General features: G+C 37.5%; 1 pseudogene; it reads left to right on the top strand.

Moving 5' to 3' along the window:
* Positions 1 to 2,092: 2,092 nt before the first annotated feature.
* LOC141281908 (uncharacterized) overlaps positions 2,093 to 19,518 on the top strand; it is a 32,007-nt pseudogene continuing 14,581 nt past the window's right edge.

Raw genomic sequence — 19,518 nt, forward strand, 5'->3', positions numbered from 1 at the left:
TGCGTTAGATTTAATATTTTTTACACAATTTTTTACACAATTACCCTGTCCTGGAAACTGCCCCGTAAAGTTTGTTTGTGAGATCTACCGTTATCGTACGCCGGAAGAGACAGGAGTGCAAACGTTACCTCAGTTAGGGTTCGTTGTGAACAGAGGGTTTGTTGTAACATCTGCTAGAAAATTTATTTTAAACACAAATAATTCAATCAAATTCTGTCTATATACTACAGGTGTATATTGTTTATTTATCTGCCTATAATAGATAGATATCCACACATTCATTCATCAATGATCCTTCATCTAACCGTCCTTTTATTATGCAGCAATCCATATAAACAGATTTTTTTAAAGGGCAAAAATCGCAATTGTGAGTTATTTCCCCTGATATTGTATTAAGTTATCATTTTGATGAATATTATTTACATTGTTTTAATTTCGTTATCATTGTATACCTGAGGCTTAACTTGTAACACTGTGTGCAACTAACCTCGCTGTGTAAAATTTTTTTCAATTCCAGCTATCAGTTACTGGGAGTTGCAAACATGTTTCAAAATGATCTTTTGGTTTTGGTAACAACTAACAAGACTATTTAAAACTTGTATAAATAAAAATCTTGCAGCATAATTTTGTTTAAAACATCAAGATTTAATGCAATTTCAGTTGAATTTATACCCTTAGGTGAGATAATAAAAAGTAGTGTCTAAAAATTACCCCCCCCCTTCCATAAACTATCACTCTTGAAATAAAGAAATCCTCCATATATCATTTAAGGTGGGGGATTATTTCCCCTCCTTTTTTCAGGCCTTGACCTCCACAGAAGCCACACTTGCATTTGCTCCAAGGACTACATCAAGTCAGGTAAGTTTTGATGATAAACTGGGATAAATATATTTGATCTATGGTATTATAGTTTAACTACCAAATACTAAAATGTGTTGACGCAGTAGCTAGCTAGCCAGTAAATCAGATATCTAAATGTAAGCGAGCACTATAATAATAAGTTATTAACTATAATAATGTTTATTATGCGTTTGTGTTTCTTAATGAAAGAATATGTCTGTAGGAGCCATGTTAAGAGTATGTCATGTGTAGTGCTGCCTCACGATTAGTCATGTATATTGCATGTGTATATACATGTTTACATGTTTTTATTTATATACAATTTATATTATATATAAATATTTATTATTATAATAAATAATTTTTTCCCTAAAATTGTATGTATGTGTGTGTATTTATATAAACTTAATTATTATACACAGTACAAACACATATAATACGTAAACAAAAACTTTTATTTTGCAAACGATTAGTCACGACTAATCTTGAGGCAGCACTAGTCATGTGACCGTGGGAGAATAAAGGCTTCATTAATTATGTAAGGTTAAAATACCTGTGTGTAGCTTTGGAAACATGGGGGTGAGTGCAGGAGCACATATTTTTTGGTTGACTGTATAATCGTATATATTTATTCAGACTCAGTATTGTTGACTTCACTGTTATACTTTGCTATATTGAAAGAATCTTCAAATGGATGAATAAACGACAAACTGTAAGGATGATTGACGTGTCACAATTTTATTGCTCCCCACTCAGCTCCTTGGCTGTTTAAAACGGGTTATTGTGCCACTACAGAATCAATTAAAGTTTGACTTACAATTAAATCAGTCAAGACGTCATTTTTAACATTTGTTTTACCTTGCATGCATGTCTGCTTATGACCAAACAAAATGTTTATTTGTTTGTATATGATATAGTTTATATATACAGATCCACACATTTCCAAAAATTCCTGTTAAGTTTCTAATTTAGAATATTTAAAAATTCCCCAGATTAAGTTCTCATGGACAATTTCTGATAATTTACCAGAAACTTTATGCCCCTTAGCAAACTATTTGAAATTTTGAAAATATTTTTGTCAATGATTTTGTCAGTAATTTAAATATTTGAGATTCTGTAATTAATGCTTGAGAAAACATTTTGAAGTGAAACATTAAAAAGTCTGAAATAGATGGTGAATGTTTTACTGACATTAAATGTTTTAATGCCTCTCTTTTCATTTCTAGTTCACACCCATAGAGTGAAAGTGATTGAGACCTTCAGTGAAGCTCCTCCTACAACAATCCACCAATAAATGCTGGAGTCAAACACACAGAGAAATCACTCCATGGTTGACAACTGAAATCTTCATGACATAATGTTGATGCTGGTGAAAGAGGAGCTTGAGAAGATGACAGATCCACAACCATGCAGAATAAAGAATGAAGATACTGAGGAACAAATAGGTTGGTGTCTATTTTTAAATCTTCATCTTTGAGTGTTGAGGAATGATCATAAAAACATTGAGAAACATGAGTGGAAATAAACTAAAATCCATGAGATGATAACTTTCTACATCTATAATAGATTCAGTAGAATTAGATTGAAACATCAGGTAAAGAGTTTTATCCAAAGCAACCTTCAGTGGATTGAATGACTGTGATCTTTGGGAATTGATCCATGCAATGCTCTACTACAGTTAACCCTCATGCTTTGTTCACGTCATTATGGAGATCATTTTCTTTTACCCAAAAATTGTAGTTAATGTTATTGCATCAGACTGAAATTACTGCATGACCTATTACAATCTCAATCTAAGATTATGTTTATCTCTTTTTTTATGTTGGGGGCTCAGACCCCTAGTGAGGGTATAATTTAAAAAAATCAATAAATAAAACTAAACATTTATTTGAGTACAGTGTAAGGTTAGGCCTTTATATGAACAGTGGCAGAGCTGGAATTTAATTTGGTGGAATTGAGTGACGTTAGCTCCAGGTAGGCGTATTAAGGGCGGGGTTTTCTGAATATATTCATTTTGCATCTTGCCTCCACACCCTCTTCCCTAGAAAAACTTGAACAACCACGAATATATATAAGCGTTAGGTAAATTTATTATGAAAAATGTAAAAAAATAAATAAATAGGAGAATTACATAATTGTGAACATCATACTGCCATAGTGTGAATAATATTCAATAAAAAAATTCTATTACATTTTATTTATATAGCGCTTTTCACAATTGGTAATTGTTTCAAAGCACATTTACATTATTATAAGCAGGGAAAAGCACAGAAAAATCGGCAGATAGTAGGGGTGTATCTATCTATCTATCTATCTATCTATCTATCTATCTATCTATCTATCTATCTATCTATCTATCTATCTATCTATCTATCTATCTATCTATCTATCTATCTATCTATCTATCTATCTATCTATCTATAAAATAAAAAAGAATAAATAAAATAGTACTGCAGAGTTCTCCACTAAATAACATACTTTTTACATTATTTTATAACAGTAGGTAACTCTTTTCTTAACTTTCTCTTAAAAATTTTCTACTAAAACCTTGCACTAAACTAAAAAATTCAGTTCCTGAATACATTTATGAACTATTAGCCTACATTTTTGCCACCAAAAAATGTTTCTGTTTTGATTTATTTTGGATTGTTTAAAGCAACACTATGTAGTTTCCATGTAAAAATGACTTACAGCTCCCCCATGTGGTTGAAAAGCGCAACAGTGCCTGGTATCAGACACTCTTCTGCAGGCAGGGGGAGGGGTGGGGCTGTGTGCTCTACCCTCCACCGCCACTTTCAGAGTGTGCTTGTAGCAGCTAGGAGGCTGCTCAGGTTGCAGCAACAGTACAATTTGTCCAGTTAAAAGTTGTTCTATCACTGAAATAATTTTAGAGATGTTATTTAAAGGTAAAAAAACTACATAGTGTTGCTTTAACTCACAGTATTGAATTGGCTATGTACCATCTCTGCATAAAAATAATATTAGTGCTCTATGTGTAACTGCATAGCAAGCAACATGATGATATACTTATTATACACTCATATTGAGATTAGTGAGTTGCATACATAGCCATCTTTTATCTTTTGCACGTTTCACCTAATCTTTGCTTGTGTCGTCAATGTAAACTAACGAACCCCTCCGCAGCTGAGAAACAGCTGAGTAAGCCCGAGTTACAGCTCTTCTCTGTCCCGATCAGCTGATCTTATTGTGACAATGACATCATTGACGTGAGGTGCAGATGAAAAATCTGATAACACCTTCCTTATTCTCGCTGTCACAGAAAGTGCGTCTCATGATTGCGTAGCAATAAAAGACCCGCAACCTCTCACGCACTTTTGAAAGAACAAAACAGCGCGTTGACACGCATTTAACAAGCGCTTTTAGTCGCGACAACGTAAGCGGCCCCCTGTAAACATTTACATCAATAATCAAACGATTATACAACTAAGTAAATAAAAATCTTTCTGCGGGCCGAATTATGTTATGTTTGACAGAAGACTTGCGCTGAACGCGGAGACTTCCGCCACTTAATATGTTCGTGTGGAAACGCACACAACATAATATGATCCACCTATGTTCCGCACACAAAAGATTGCATTCAGCCATTCAGTGCACATGTGCACCGTGCCGAAAGCCCTGTACCGAAACGGTCCGGTACGAATACACGTACCCTTACACCTCTACCAGATAGCATGACATAATACAGATAGCTATGAATCAACATTATAAGCAAGCGTATAAAAAATACGATGTATAGAAGGGGGTGCTAAGTTAAGCCAATGACTGCTGACTCCCCGGGTTGTGAAAATCCCTGACTTTTTAGCCAGTGGAAAAGTCCTAGGAGGAAAAAACCCTTGGGAGAAGGGTTACGAAGTAGGACATGTAAACGAAGTAGGAGATTAAACGGGTTCTGCCGGTGGTCGTTGGCATCAGCTGGGTATCACGTAGAAGGACGTCCAGTGGATCAGAGGTATGCCGGCCTTCACATTTCCCAGAACTGGGCCTGTTTGTCTCATTGTCCTCGGTGTCGAGGACGAGACGGGGAGAGAAAAACAAAGTCCTATTAGTGTAGGGGCCGTTCACATGTAATGCAAATGTCACACAGAGATGTGTTTAAATCAGCTCGGTTCCAGACAGGCTAACTATTGCGGCATAAGTATGTTACCCACAGTTGAGGATTTAGCAAATTGGGGGCCCTAGGCAAAGGTATCTATGGGGCCCCCCATACGATCTTTACAAGAGAATGAAACACGCCAACCCGTTTGACTAAGGCCAGAAGCCCCACTGTCGTTGTTAATGCAGGTTTAGTGGCAAACGGTGGCAAACTATTTACCGCAAATATTTTTGAAGTGTTCATGATGATAAGGTTTTTATTTATTTATTTATTAGGTTGGTTTGGGGCCGCCTATGCCTTTATTTTAAGACCGCCTCTGATTACCCAGATGAGGTATGTGAGTGCTTTGTTCCGTAAAAAAAAACTATTGCGAGATAAGTACCTTTACTACACAACTTATGTGAATGCTTTGTTAACTCTTTCACCGCCAGCGTTTTTAAAAAAAGTTGCCAGCCAGCGCCAGCGTTTTTCATGATTTTCACCAAAGTTTAATGCCTTCCAGAAAATGTTCTTCTTTAAATATATAAACATACAATATACCAAATGAAAGAACAGACCCTCTGCTTTCAAACAAAAAAAACCGTTTCAACCTACCTTCAGTGGTTCTTTTGCAATCAGCTTTTGAATATGGTAGGTTTCTGCAAAAACACCACATTTTGAGCAAAAAGCAGAGATAATTCAATTTTTGTGACGGACTTTTCATAGAGATCCCATTCAGAGCGATCTTTAAAACAGACACAGACATGCAGCAGCTTGCCATAGGGCAATACTTCCGGGTTTAAAAAGTTGCGGAAGGGCGCCACCTAGTGGATAATAGCGGTATTGCCAGGGCCGCCTTAAACTAATGTGAGGCCCTGGGGCTGTGAGGTTTTGGAGGCCCCCATCCCCTAAATTTATAGTCTCATTTAAAAAAAAGTGTAATATCTATAATCTACATCACAAAATGCATTAGTTTCTTTCAATACATACAACAGTGAGTTTTCCCTCTTTGACCCAGAAAACACCATAATATCATTATTAACATATCACTGAGCCCACTTGAGCATAAACACAAGACACTTTATTTAACAACCACACACAGCAACTTGTGGTGAAAATAAAACCAAAATGCGTGAAAGTATATATGTTTATAAGCTTTATATTTATATAGTTTCTGGAATATACAAATTTGCAGAAAATTGCCACTCATTACTAAATGCTCACCACAGTTTTAAAAATATAAGAAGTTAAAGTTAGTTTTAAAGTGAAAATGCATTAATGTTAACAAAAGATAAGTCTTTATAGACAGAATCTTGTTTTTTAATCAGTTAATTATTTTGTAGGCTATTGAAGGTATAGTATGCATTGTATTTATGCATACGCATTAGGGGTGTAACGATATTACGAACCGAACCGAACGATCGCGATACACCACCCACGATACGAATCGCGAACCTCCCGTGTCGTGTCGCGGTACTCTCACGCCTCCTGCTGCCCATTGTTGAGGTTAATGTCACTTATCTCTGACTAACTAATCTATTTATAAAAAAATATATTTGCATATATTTGATTAAAGTGTATTAGTAACGACTAATAAGAGCTTTTTAAATGCTGTTCTAAATAGTAAATTCCAAAGTTACTGTTTTCCAAGTGCATGTCATGTCATGTCACGTGACTTGGGAGTGAGCGCAGGTCACAGGATGGCTGCTCCGCCTGAGATTGCAGATCCCCCGGACACATTTAAGTCTCTTGTGTGGGAGCATTTTGGGTTTCCAGTGGAGCACAGGAATGGAATTCGTGTCATAGACAAATCACACACAAAATTTGTCGTAACTGTGTGCGTGTGCTTGCGTTCGCGGGTGTGTGTGCTTGCGTGTCAGATCGAGTTAACCGAAGTGAAATAGAAGAGCGCGAGATCATTCTTCAGAACAAAAGTAAAAATGTAACAAGACGTCGTCTGTCTGAGGTAAAAACAGAGGGTTTACACGTTTGTTGCCATTTTAATCGCAACGGAGATTTGATTTATTTATTTTTGCCTGTTCAGCACAAGTTCACGTGTTTAATTGCCTCCGCTGTCACTGTGAGAAAAAAATCATTAATTCATCTGTTTCATGATGTTAAACATGTAAAGTGATACATGGTCTCTGTTCATCTGTTCTCTTCTTCACAAATAATTAAACACATTTTAACTTGAATGCTCGTTTTGTAAGTCTATGATTAAAAATGAACATGTAAACAAAAAAAGTATTATCATTAAAGCATGAAATGACGAATAATAAGTGATAGTGATGGCAGAATTTTTAAAAGTGAAAGTCTAACGCGACCTCTGGTGTGTGTGTGTGCGCCTGCGTGCGGGTGTGTGTGAAGATTACCTTGATTAGTTCATTACTGATAATAAACCCACATTATACTCAGATTTACAGATTCATAGTACATTTATTTCATGCATTAGTTGACTTCAACAGTAACATTTTCAGCATTTTAGCTAAGGAATGATATTCATCACCTGATAAACAGCTAATTACAGTCCTGCATTACTAAAGTTAAAGTTTGATTTTAAGTGAATAAAGAAAACATCAAGTTATTTTTGTTGTTGTTATTAAGTTAAGTCAATCTATTGTTCCTTAGCATTGCTGGTAAAATGACAGGAACCCTACACCCACAGCAAACCGAACCGAATCGGACCGAACCGTGGCTCCAAAACCGTAAACCGATCCGAACCGTGCAATTGGTGTATCGTTACACCCCTAATAAGCATGTAAAACGAACACGTATGAATATGCACAAAACAGACAGGGAACATACCCAGGGCCGGAGTGGGGCCACATTTCAGCCCGGGAGTTTCATGCCCAAGACCGGCGCACTTTTTCCATAGTGTTATTCCAAATTAGCACTTTTTTCAAATTGGATAAATAAAGCAACAGTTCAGCTCTTATCATAGTTTTTATTAATATCATGGTTCAACAAATAAGGTAAAAGTTAAATAATATTTCACTTAAGATAAGAAGTTAACAAAAATATTCCTCTACACTCTAAAAAAGGCTGGGTTACTTTTTACCCATAATGGGTAAATATTGGACAAAACACATGCTGGGTTAAAAATTACTCCATGCTGGGTTAAAAATAACCCAATGTTGGGTTGTTGTTACGCAACCATGGATTATAATAACCCAACAGTTGGGTTAAAACAACCCAGCACTGGGTCAATTTTAACCCAGCAGCGTGTTCTGTCCAATATATAAAATATATAAATAACCCAGCCCTTTTTAGAGTGTATTCCATAAGGAAAGGTTGATAAATTATTAGCTTTGCTAATGCTATGAGGCCGATGATTAATGCAAATAGAAATATAAAAGTCCTAATTAAAAAAAAAAAATTTGACAAAAATATTGAATACAATATTGGGTAAATGGCATAACAAGTGATTTATAAGCTTTTTTAGGCTGGTCATTTTTGACTGGGAAAACAAAAGGTGTTATAGGGTTCTGAACACAACCTGAGGGTTAAATAACTTTAATTCATATTGTTTACTCATGGCCTCCTTATTTTCAGCGGGGGACTGACAAAGTCTATGAATCGCCATGTATACACAAAAGGGTAATATTTTAACAAAAAAAAAAAGTTTGGCTTGTAAATAGTTTGACAACGGTATTAGCCGAATAATTACGTTGCTAATGCTAATCATTACTAGGCTTATTTCTCTTTAAGTTACCTGTTGTCACTTTTGTTTTTCCTCTTTAAAATAAATCTGTAAGTTTGGCACATTTGGCAGCATCCTCCTCCAATGGATTTTTTCTTCAACCTGTTTTTTACGCCCTCCTCCTCTCAGACGTGTATTGTTACGGTTGGGCCGGCCCACTAGCCTACCGGAGAAAAGTTTTCTTGGACGTGCTATGGACCGAACCAACTCTATGGGAGGGGAGGGGAAAACTCCCTCACATGGTACAACCCATGCAGAGGCTGCGCGCTGCAGTGTCAATGCGAAATGTGTGAAGTGTCATTTAAGAGAAGATAGACTCACTAACGTGACAAATGTAAAATAAAAAAAACACTCGACCGGCCCAAAAGTGAAGCGGCCCACCGGGAATTCTCCCGGTTCTCCCGATTACCCATCCCGGGCCTGAACATACCTGTATATAAGATCTTTAGATAAGGAGATTATAAATATGAATGGTGCGATCAGGGGATGATCATTTGAGATGGTCTTGTCACGCTTTGACTTGCACATCCGTTGCGTCGTCTTTCTAAACCAACAGATGTGTGTACTGTGAGCTTACATCGCGTCAAACTACATCGCTCCAGCTGCGCACGCGTCACTGATATAAACGCGAGTAAACTTAAACTTTATAACAACGAACAGCATTAATATGTTCGGGAACTCCTTTCTTTATTTGGCGGCCGCGGCACAGTATCCTGCGCACAGTTGGAGAGACTTCTGCATGCCATGACTCAGCTGCACGAGCACAGAGAGAGCGAGCGCCCGCGCGAGAGACCTGCACCTCAGTGCTTATTATGAAATTTCATAAATTACTCTTTCATTTGATGGTGGATTATTTCCTGTTTCTTTGTCACTCAGTCTAACATACTGCCAAGTTGACAACGCGCACTTAATTACATTACGCGGAATAGAAAAATCTGTTACGTCTGATATTTTATTTCACGGTAAGTTACCACGGACCAATCAGCAGCCATGTAACGTGCAGTTAGAGTGATTGACAGATAACCTGACAAGTTGCAAAACAATATGAACGTGAACTTGGGAGGCCCCTGAACTTGGGAGGCCCCTGGGCTTCAGCCCAGGTAAGCCCGTGCATTAAGGCGGCCTTGGGTATTGCGGAAATACGGAAAATCTCGTCATTGGCGGGGAAGCGTTTTCTCTTAATTGACGAGATATCTCGTCAATGGCGGGGAAAGAGTTAAAGAGGAAAGTCTTAAGTTTAGATATAAAGTTATCGACTGTGTCTGATTCTCGGACATCTCCCTGGTCAAGGTGTGTTTTTTATGAGCGGTTTAATAACTGCTAGTTTGAAAGCTGTTGGAACGTATCCTAATTCTAGTGATGAGTTAAAGATATTTAGTACTGGGTCTGACACTACAGGGAATGCCTCCAAGTAATTTTGTGGGAACAGAGTCTAATATACAGGACGATGATTTGGATGACGTTACTAATTTAGAGAGCTCTTCTATTGTAGTAGCTTTTAATGACTCAAGATGTTCGTATGATAGCCTAGTGTTATGAACTAATGGGTAGAGTGATGGCCATTTGCATAGCTTCGATGATTTCCCTGCTTCGATGATTTCCCTAATAACCATAATTTTGTTAGTAAAGAAGTTCATGAAGTCATTACTATTGTGATGGAGTTTACTATTAGTTTCTGTTTGTTCTTTGTTTCTAGTCAGTTTCGCAACTGTGCTTAAGAGGAAACACGGGTTATTATAATTTTCTTTAATAATCTTGCTGAGGTAGGTAGATCTGGCGATTTTTATGGTCTGTCTGTAGTGTTTAACACTCTCTTTCCATGCTGAACGCCATACCTCTAACTTTGTGCTTCTATAATTTCTTTCCATAATTGTATGTAATCATATAATCTAGGCCTGGGGCGGTAACCGGATTACCGCCATAACGCGGTCACGTAACCCATGCCGCGGGTCTGAGCTCCTCACCGTCATAACCGCAAAAAAAAAACTTGAAACATTGGCTTGCACTTGTGTGTATATGTGGGGATGTTATACACGCAGCTTGTTAACAATCGCAACTTGTTAACTGAACATTAACTGATATGATTTTAATATTAAATTGTCATTGAGTAGAAATACAGGTGACGTTGTCTGTGACTCGTTTAAAGTAATACAAACATTTTATCTAATTTGAACGTGCAAACAACCGCAACAGATCAACAACAGAATCAGGTTTCATACATCATCAAATTTTCACGCAACATAAAGAGCACGCGATCAGTCCGAGAATTAATATCCAAAGAGGTTAGATTGTCTCTTTGTTCATCTAGCCTACAACCGTGGCCATTTCTAAAGCAGGACACATTTCAAAAAGTTTTGCGTCATCTTTCTCTGTTAGTGGAAAAAGACAGATGTTTATGGTAAGGGTCGAGGATAGAAGCGGTCTGTCCGAGCACGCGCAACAGCTCCGGACTACCCAGGCGCGCGCGAGACAGACGCGGACTGCCCGGGCGCACGAGACAGACAGACCGCGTCATCTTGCACACACACGCGTCTCAGTGCAGCTTCCCAGCTATACTCAAGCACGGACACATATGCAGTACAAGTGATTTCTCATACAAATGTTTATTTTACCAGACCGTCAGGGCAGCAATAATTTGCGTCATTTACAGGCTATTCACAAATTAAGGATAGAAAAGTGGCGAAATGTCTGTAGGACGTGTGGACATGGATAATGCGTTAACATTTTTTTTTTAACTGATAATATTAATTGTTCAAGTTGTTAAATGTTGATATTGAAGAAATGTGGAAGGAAATAATATTCACTTTACATGTTCCTTAAGTAATTTGCCATATTTTGTATTAAAGATAAATAAATCATGCATGTTATTTAACTCATTGTCTTGCCAATAAACCGCAAAACCGCAGGAATTTGTTGATTACCGACCGCGGTAAAAAAAAATCCTAATCCATAAAAATGTAACAGTAGTCTGATGATGAGTATTTTAAAATGTAGTTTTATCTAATTACAAGTACTTGAATTTTGGAATCCTGATTACGTAATTTAGATTACATGTAATCCGTTACTACCCAGCACTGAGTATTATTTACTATTTATGTACTATTTTTGAACACATTTTTGGACAAAAAGTTAAACTAAACCAGAATTTATAAAAAAGCGGAGAGCGGATGCTTTCGCCGAGAAGTTAGACAGAAAGAAACAGAAACTTAAAGAGAATGAGTGAGGCAGAGCAATGCGCAGGTACGTACGATAAGAACCTTGACGTAGTTTTAGTACCAAAAAGAGGATCTTATTCCGGATCTTATCTCTTCCAAATGGGTTTTTAGCCCGGGGGAAACATTGGGTGCATTCAAATAACCACACTTGCTGTCTTTGCACTTGACTAGTGTCATTTACATGTTCTTGTATTTGGCCCAAGTGTTTAAGTGGGCGTGAAGATTAAGTGTGCATGTAGATTTATTCACCCGATGGACGTTCACGCCGCCAGCGATTCTCTGGAATCCTCTCAAGCGGAGGTTTCCGCCTTCCGATTGTTTGCCGTGGAACATTTCTGCCTTGCCGAACTGCATCATAGCTCATTACCATAAAGTAATGTCAATCCATGTGCCAGCAACTTGCACCAAAACATATTCGTTTTTTTTTTATTTAGGCTACTTAAAATGTATATTTAAATTTTTTCTTTAAATAAAATGAATACATAATCACTCTACAATTAACATTAAAGGCTCTCTAAGCGAATCTGCGAGAGGTTAGTTATTGTTGACGTTTGAACTGTTTTCAAACAGACGGAGCGTAGCTAACTCCTCCCCCTCCCTTCCGTGCGTTCATGAACGCGCCCAACCCCCACCCCCAAATCCTTTTTGTCGTTTATTGACTGGAATACTTTGTTTTGTTTTGTGGTGCTAGGTTTGGCCACTATGTTGATATTGCCGTTTGTGAAGCCTGGGCTGTCTACAGAGATCGCGTTTTTTTACAGTTTGATCAGCGGACAGGCAACAAGCAGATAGTGAGATGTTGTTTCCGGTATGTAACAAAAAATGTTTTATGGTCTAAAACGCGTCAATTCGCTTAGAGCGCCTTTAACTGAATTTAAAGATTATCTAAACTTATCTGAAACTTTCAGAATCATAATTAATTTGCACCTGTAAAAATTATGTTAAACTAATGTTCAGGGGTTGTACGTCTTTAAAATTAACAAAGTTCTTGAGAATCGTGATCTTTATTTTAAGCAAACGTGATTTTCATTTTATACAGAATCGGGCAGCTCTACTGCAGCCCTACTATGTATGCACCACCCTCCAGACATTAATATTTTCTTAATATTTGTTTTTACTAATGTGGCTAAAGCCCCCTAAAAATGGCCTAACAGCACCCATGGTGATCAACACTGTAAATGTTTGTCTAATTTTAACTAATATTGCCAAAATTATTCACAGATAATGCTTTTTTCACTAAAATATTGAGGTGCATAAGCTCAGATTAATTAGGCCTATGATTAATTACTTCAAAAAATAAAAACAAAACCAGTCTTAACTGAAAGAAAACAAGTTGACACAAAGATAGAATCCAATGTTTGGTGATATTGGAAACACCAGGGGCCCGTTTCAATAAGGAGGTTCAACAAACTCTAAGTTAAAACTTGAACTCTGAGTTGACTTACTCTGAGATAAGAAACTCTGAGTTTTCGGTTACAGAACAGCTGATCTGAGTTAGTTTAATCGACTCTGAGTAGGTTGACTCTGAGTTAAGCGCGTGCACAGCCACAATGAAAAGCCATCATCAATGGTGCTCAGATATTACGATTTACCATGAGAACAGCACGTGACAAAGAGGTCTTAATCCTTTATACTACTAAAACTGAAAGTGTTACTGCAAGTGTACAGCAACTACGAGCATATATTTTAAAGAAAATAGTTTTTTTTTTATTTCTACTCTAGTAAATGCGTAGATTTAATTTTTCATCACAGTTAAAATATCCGAAGTAAATAAACTGTGGACTGTACGTTATTATATTCATTTACATGCAGATGCAATCCCATGGACAAAAAGATGACAGCAACTCAGCTAAAAATGAAATTAAGCAAAATACTTTGTCATATAAGGCTACGAACTTTACAAATGTTTGTCATGAATAAAACAAAAATTTGCCGAGCCGGGATTCGAACTCCGATCGCCGACAGTACGTCTGCCCTAACTACTGCACACAGCACTACCCACTAGACCAGCGATAATTACGAGTGGATACGTAAGAAATGTCAAGGCAACTGTATAGATGTAAGAGCACCACAAAGAGTGATATTAGTCATATAAGGATATTTATATATCTAAAATGACTGCAAAAAATAATAATAATTCCGCTCACATAAATGTAAGTGGATATGACAAAAAACCACTCAGGGTCTCAAAATCCTCTCGTGACATAAATCTAACTTCCTACAAATGAATGCAACATCATCATCTACAGTATTCTCTATAAAAGTACATGACATTTTAGTCACTAAGACGATCTATGCACCTAAGTATATTAGCTTTTCAAGTCATTTCAATTTACTCTTTTAATTTTTTAGTTGAAATTTTAGTGTAATATATAAAAATATAAAGTAGTAAGTTTAAATGGTTTGCACTGGCAATTTAATTATAACTTAAAGACAGCTAAAAATATTTTACAGTGTACATAATAAAAATGTGCGCAATGAATGAATGTACTAAAGCAACTAACAAGATTAAACACCGCTACTCCTTTAAAAAAGGGGAGGAGACCACAAGAAACTCAGAGTTTACAGGATAAAATCTGCTCCCGACCAGGTTAGGTTCACAGAGTAAGTTACCCCGGAAACAGACTCTGAGTATAAGTTACCTCTCCTTCTGAAACAGGCTTGACTTACCCCGCTGTCTCAGGTTTAACCTACCTCCCTTTTTGAAACAGAAAACTCAGAGTTTCCCTCATTTCAGGGTTAACAAACTCGGAGTTTTCACTTAGCCACCTGTCTGAAACGGGCCCCAGAAGTGTTAGTGTTTTGAACAAAGCACATAATGAACAAATGACATAATGTACTTCACAGTAAAAATAACATGGATACATGCATCTCAAATGTGTTTTGTTACTCTGATTTATTAATCTGAACTATTTACTGTCTTTATTTTAGATATGATTGAAGTGAAAGAGGAGAGTCAAGCTGAAGTGGATGAGAAACATCAGATTGTAAAAATAAACCATAATGTTTCACAGAAAGAAACTCTGAAGACAGAAGACATAAAGTGTGAAAATAGTTTCAGTGAAGATGAACGCCCTGCAGATCACAAGAGGACTCACAGTGAGGAGAAACCTTTAACATGTCCTCAGTGTGAAAAGAGTTTCGGAAGAAAAGATTCCCTTAACATACATGTGAGGGTTCACACTGGAGAGAAACCTTTCACATGTCAACAGTGTGGAAAGAGTTTCAGAAGAAAAGATTCCCTTAACATACATGTGAGGGTTCACACTGGAGAGAAACCTTTCACATGTCAACAGTGTGGAAAGAGTTTCGGAACAAATCCTAACCTTAACGCACACATGAGGATTCACACTGGAGAGAAACCTTACACTTGTCATCAATGTGGAAAGAGTTTCTCTGCTGAAAGTACCCTGAAGATGCACACAAGGGTTCACACTGGAGAGAAACCTTACACTTGTCAAAAGTGTGGAAAGAGTTTCTCTGTTGAAAGTAACCTTAAGATCCATGCAAGGGTTCACACCGGAGAGAGACCTTACACATGCCATGAGTGTGAAAAGAGTTTCAAAACAAAATCTCAACTTACCACACACATGAGAATCCACACTCGATAGAAACCATTCATGTGTCAACAGTGTGGAAATGGCAACAAGTTTCGAAATCAGCTGAGGTCTTATTAATAAAACTGTGCGTAGGATCCTTACTAAAAGTCTACATGCACACAAAAGCCCAAAATGTCTGTACTTGTGTTCTTTTGGACGGCATCAGTTGCGGCCCAAGTACTGCTCCAATCCCAAGTTCGCATCATGCCAAGTTCACATAACATCCCCAGAGGGGTATTGTACAAAAGCAAGATAAGGGATTAAGATGGGATTTTCCAGTTTTCCTGGCTGAATTTAGCCCTGACTCGGTTGCATGAAGGGAGGCTAAATCAATCTAGATGAAGTCACTATGGAGATATACTCTTGCAGCTAGCCTGGCTAACAACCAGGCTAAAATTAATCCTAGTGATTAATTCAATTCAAAGAATTGTATTAATCTCAGGGGGAAATTGCTTTAATGTTACAATTATAGAAAAGAAAGAAATTCAAGAAAAATAAATAAAAACATAATTATATGCTGTTACGTCCCTAGGGATATGTGTGTCTTTTTGGTTTGTGTTTTCTCTCTCTCTCTGCGCCTCTCTCTTGCTTTCACTTTTGCAGGGCGACGTGCTTATTGGCTTTTTCATCTGTCAATCATTAAGAGTCGATTGGATGTCCACTGTGAGGAGCGGGTTTCTTTAATTATTAGTATACGATACACCTGTAGAGTGCACTATTTAACTCTTTCACCGCCAGCGTTTTTAAAAAAAGTTGCCAGCCAGCGCCAGCGTTTTTCATGATTTTCACCAAAGTTTAATGCCTTCCAGAAAATGTTCTTCTTTAAATAAATAAACATACAATATACCAAATGAAAGAACAGACCCTCTGCTTTCAAACAAAAAAAAAAACGTTTCATCCTACCTTTAGTGGTTCTTTTGCAATCAGCTTTTGAATATGGGTAGGTTTTTACAAAAACACCATATTTTGAGCAAAAAGCAAAAATAATTCCATATTTGTGACGGACTTTTCATAGAGATCCCATCCAGAGCGATCTTTAAAACAGACACGGACATGCAGCAGCTTGCCATAGGGCAATACTTCCGGTTTTAAAAAGTTGCGGAAGGGCGCCACCTGGTGGATAATAGCGGTATTGCGGAAAGACGAAAAATCTCGTCATTGGCGGGGAAGCGTTTTCTCTTAATTGACGAGATATCTCGTCAATGGCGGGGAAAGAGTTAAGCGATACGCTGCAGCCGGTCTGGGAGAGACTTTTTACTTTGCTATTTGATTGTGACCTGTTTGTTTCTGTTTTATGATTAAGTTAAAAATGTGTGCCCCGTGATACGACTCAGAGGGGTTAGGTAAGCCCACCACGTGGTTTACATTTGCACACATGTAGTATACTTTTGTTATTGACATTAGGTTATGGATTTGTGCCACTCTGGATGTTTTTTGTTTGGTAAGTTCAGAATAGTTTAGTTTACGACTTCACGGTTGTTGAAGATTTTTCTTTTATTATTTTCTTTTTAGTTTAGGATTAGACGGGTTTCGGTTTAGTCAGCTCTTTTTGTTTTTTGTTATTTTCTTTTGTCTGGCACAATCCTGCTGTTCCCTCTGTTAGTCTTCATTTGGGTATTTATAAATTCTTACTTTTTGTATCCAATTTATTCCCTTACACACATTAAATTACCTTTATCTTTTGAATTCTCGTTTTTTGTGTCTCTTGTTAATTTTCAACCTTTAATAGTGACTATTGGTGATGTGAACTGTTTTAAAATGTTCCCTTTCAATAATTTCTTGGACATTAAAGAGTCAAAAGAAGGGTCGTAACATATGCCCATCAATGATTTAAAAATAATAAACATATAAAAAGGGTAATTTTACTTCAACAGTGAATTGTCCCAGCACTTACAAAGAAGAGTTATACAGCCTAATGGCCACAAGTTTAAAGGATCTTCTGAAATGCTCAGTAGAAAACTTAGCAGTGATCAGTCTCTGACTAAATGTACTTCTCTTGTCGGCCAGCACCCTTTGTAGTGGGTGAAAGGGATTGTTCAGAATTGAATTAAGTTTTGACCGTAATCTTCTCTCAGCCACAACATGAACAGAGTCCAGCAAGTTCAGAGCCAGCCCTTCTAATTAATTTGTCAAGTTTATTTCTGTCCGCCACCTACATACTAATTCACAGACAAACCACAGCATAAAAAATTATGCTAAACATCATAGACTCATAAAACCTCCACAGCATGGTACAGCAGACTATAGCATTTCAGATTAATCGGCTAGTTTCTCTTTCAATCCTGGATAATCATGTGTTTTAGTCACTTCTGTCAGGATTTGCTGGAGAGATGAACCCAAAAGCACACGATGTCGGGGAAAAACAGAAAACACTTTTATTTTAAATACACAAAAACAAAAACCCACGAGGGGGTACACGACATGAAAACATGGAACACTTAACTTTTGCTATATAGCAAGACTAGACTGGAACATGAAACACGATACAGAACACAATGAACCTGCACAGAACTAAAGATACACTGACATTAAATAGAAGAAACCAAACAAGATAGCGAGCGGGAACAGGTGATGGGAGAAAACCAATGATCACTAATAAGCTGGAGAACGAGGGGGGCAGGGTCACAAGACAAGACACCGGAGGCACATGCCACACAAAAAACAAGGCATGAACCTCCACATATGGCCAGGGACTTCATATGTACACTTCATGCAGCTTCATATCCCACAATGCAACACGATTGTGACGTCACTTCAGCAACTCGCGCTTTGCACATGGAGGGGGCGGTCTCCACTTTCCATGTGATCAAGGGCTTAGAGCGATCCATTTGAACCCACTTCAAGTGTTCTAGTAGTAGTGGGCACTCGTACAACGTAAGCAATGACATACATTCGAGTGAACGAGACTGAGGGAAGTTAGCGAGGGAAGTTCATAAAAAAACGAACTGGAACGCAGGGCTGTGCAGTAGTGAGCAGGAAGTAAAGCCGCAAAATCAAGGCCCCGCCCTCGCTCTCAGAGAATGCGAATATCACAGCTGTTAATCATGACGTGACGCTACCGTATAGCATTAAATAACTAACTAAAAACAAACTTATTTTAAAAAAAAATTAATTTACATCGTTGTGATAAAAACTTCAGTAAATGACAGAAACCAGCTTTGGAAAAAAGATAATTAATGTGTAATTAAATTGTTTAGTTGGTCTCTAGTCCCATTAATTAACATGAGGGCAGTGGCGTGTTTACCATTTTGGGGGCCCTAAGCAAAGTCCAAGGACCTGGGGCCCCCCATGCCCCAACATTAAGAAAAAAATTCTTGGTTTAAAAATACAAATAGTGCCCATTGTCTTATTCAAAAGAATAGGGAATCATTATCTGTCAAAAACATAAAGGTCTTGGTTTTACCGCAGTGGTTTCCAAACTTTTTCCAAAAGGCCTCCCTTTTGTACAGAAATATATTTTTAAGCCTATCTCAGATATATCCTTTGCTGGCAAATTCCTTATAGGATGTATTTAAAATGATGTAATTAATACAGTACTGCAACTTCAGTGTAAAAAAAAAAAAAGAAATAAGCGGAATGCTTACCACGCAGACTTTTTATAACTCTGCAATCATTAAATAAAAAAATCATTAAATAAGTTAACCGCTTGTGGACAGTAGGGGGCCCCCCAAGCCCGTGGGGCCCCAAGCAATTGCGTGGTTTGCGTGGTGGGTAAACACGCCACTGCATGAGGGATGCGGGTTTATGACTCATATTAGGACCAGTCACTGGGGGGCAATCGAGACGTTTTGGCTTCACCTTTTAGAGCTTGTGCTGCACGCTTGGTCCAAAGATTTTAGCCTTTTACAAAATAATAGCAAGATTTTTCTAAAAATGTTGGGATTCAGGGTAATGAGAAGGTCGATCAAATGGCCAAAGAAGCACTTCAACTAAATAACATCAACGTAACAGTAAGTTTGAGTAAAATCGCTTATTAAACAAGCATGTAATGATAAGTGGCAGATATCTTGGGGCTCATGCAAGAAAGACATTTTTGATGTGTGTCAGGAAATGGAGACAGTGGAGCATTAT

The sequence above is a fragment of the Paramisgurnus dabryanus genome, chromosome 3 (assembly GCF_030506205.2).
Source record: "Paramisgurnus dabryanus chromosome 3, PD_genome_1.1, whole genome shotgun sequence".
In the NCBI taxonomy this organism is placed as follows: Eukaryota; Metazoa; Chordata; class Actinopteri; order Cypriniformes; family Cobitidae; genus Paramisgurnus; species Paramisgurnus dabryanus.